Source organism: Enhydra lutris, unplaced genomic scaffold (genome assembly GCF_002288905.1).
Source record: "Enhydra lutris kenyoni isolate GAN:26980312 unplaced genomic scaffold, ASM228890v2 scaffoldscaffold9, whole genome shotgun sequence".
Classification (NCBI taxonomy): Eukaryota; Metazoa; Chordata; class Mammalia; order Carnivora; family Mustelidae; genus Enhydra; species Enhydra lutris.
This window is the reverse complement of record NW_019154093.1, coordinates 65522192-65524309: the sequence shown is the minus strand read 5'-3', so window position 1 is coordinate 65524309 and position 2118 is coordinate 65522192. Positions and strand designations below refer to the sequence as shown.

General features: G+C 54.9%; 1 protein-coding gene across 1 annotated transcript in view; it reads right to left on the bottom strand.

Annotated features, from left to right (window-relative positions):
• Positions 1–1479, bottom strand: part of LOC111143658 (solute carrier family 35 member A3) — a 50944-nt gene extending 49465 nt beyond the window's left edge. The window contains exon 1 of the mRNA XM_022497478.1: positions 1360–1479. The gene's annotated coding sequence lies outside the window, so the exon portion shown is untranslated. The remainder of the gene's footprint in view (positions 1–1359) is intronic.
• Positions 1480–2118: the final 639 nt, after the last annotated feature.

Below are 2118 nucleotides of genomic sequence, written 5' to 3'. Positions count from 1 at the left end.
AAAAAAAAAAAAAAAAAAAAAAAAAAAAAAAAAAAAATGTGGGATAAAGTAATTCAAAAAAATGAAAGGGACATAGTGATCTGATTGGAGCTATGGACAGCTGCAATTTTGAAAGGTTTTGAATGCCACCCTAAATAATTTTAAATGTATTTTGGAGCCAATAGAGGTCACTGAGTATTTCTGAGGGAAGAGTGACCAGGGATTGCATAAGCTGTCTTTTAAGAAGCAGTATGGAGGGGAGTGACTGGAAGGGGGACAGATTGAGGGAAGCAAGTCCAGTTTGGAAGCCATTGCTATATTGCAAATAAGGGAGAAGCACCACATTTAGCATGGAGACTGCGGGAAGGAAAAAGGGGAGAAGTAAACTGAGACGCTGAAAAAGCAGAATCTGTACTTAAGAGGACGTGTTAGGTAGGAAATGTTAGAACCATTAATATAAACTTAACATTCCCTTAAAGGAAACAACCAGAGTTTACCAATAAAAATAAGACCACCAAGTGAGAAACTGTACCAAATTTCATCTTTAACTATCAAAGCTGAATGTTGACTGAAAACCAAAAACTCTGATTCCATTTTCAAAGACTGCATGTAATAGAACATAATAAAAGAGTCAGTCTTGCTACTATAAAGTAATGACATGTAAGCGGTTGGCCAAGCAAGGCCCATTTCAACATTCAGTATCATTTTTTAATTCATTTGAACCAGCGTTCCTGAAAGGTGGTTAGTTGATTAAATAAATACTATGAAAATCCTCCCTCCCTCGGCACTCAGAACCCTCCCCCCAGCACACGAGCGCGCGCGCGCACACATCTCCGGATAGAAATCTCACCCAGCTTCGGACAGCCCCTGCCTGTGCGCTACTAGCCTTACCAAGGACAGCCCTTCCATCTCTTGAAGTCCCTACGAGTGCACGGTCCTCGTCTGGTGGATCGGCGCCTACCGCAGGGCTACTCTCGGAGCGGGAGCTCAAGGGACCTTCACGGAAGGAATGACGGCCAGCCAGGCCCACCGGCCACTGGGCTCCACACGCCCCAGGCTCGGAGGCACACAGTGCCGTTTTCATTCGCTTGACACACCCCTTTCCTCGGGCCCTTTCCTCCTCCACCCAACACATTCTGCACGTCGTCCCTCGGAGGTACAACGTGTCACTTCATCCGCTCCCCCCCCACCCATGCTTATCTCGACACCGTCCCCTTCACTCGGACGGACTTTCCATCAGGCCCCGCACACCTTTTCCTCCTCCTCCCCGGAGCTGCGCCGCCCGCCCGCACGCCACCGGCCGCCTCTAGCGCTCCCGCCGGCCGCTGCAGCAGCCTGCTGCCCTACGCCCGCCTCCCCCCAGGGGCGCCCCACGCTCACCTTCCGCGCAGCTCCACCGGCTGCGCGCACCCCGGGCGGCGACTCAGCTCCGCCCGGCACCCGAGGCTGGCCAGCCCGCTGGGTACCCCGCGACCCTTGACGCCCTGGGCCGCCGGCTCCAGCCGCCTTCGCCGCCGCGAGCCTGGTGCGGCCCAGGCGTTTCCGGGTTCCCGCGGTCCCGTCCCCCAAATGCTCCGGCTTCCGCCTCGGCCCGGGCAAACGCGGTTCCCGGCTCGGCTCCGGCGGCCCCAGCTTGGCGCTTGCCAGCTCTGTCCCCAAAGGCGAGGCACCTAGGCGGCTCGGCGGGCAGCCCCCGGTGTAGCCTTCACCGTCGCGTTGCCGCCTGGGGCACTGCCTCCTGCTAGTTATGTCCCGGGTGGAAGAGTAAGACCGAGTGGCTCCCGCCGCGGGCTTCTGCGGGGCTGTCCGGTCGTGCTGGGTGCCAGGGTGTCCGACTGCGAAAAGAAAGGCAAAGTCCTTTGGGCAAAGGACCCTAAGAGGGAGTGAAGAGGCGGATCCAGGAAACAACCCCAACTAGAAATAGTTGTTACTGTCCCTGAAAACACCAAGATTAGCCCTGGCACAGGCTGCCAACCAGGAGTCCAAAAGAACGCTTCTTGAGTTGGAAATGACCACTTCTCCCATCCTGGCCGAGACCTTGAGTTTGAGGAGAGCCCCTTAATGCTATTAACCAGGGCAGGGGAAGGAACAACCAGCAAGAAAAAGCAAATGGGGCCAGAGGATCTCAGAGTTCTAAGA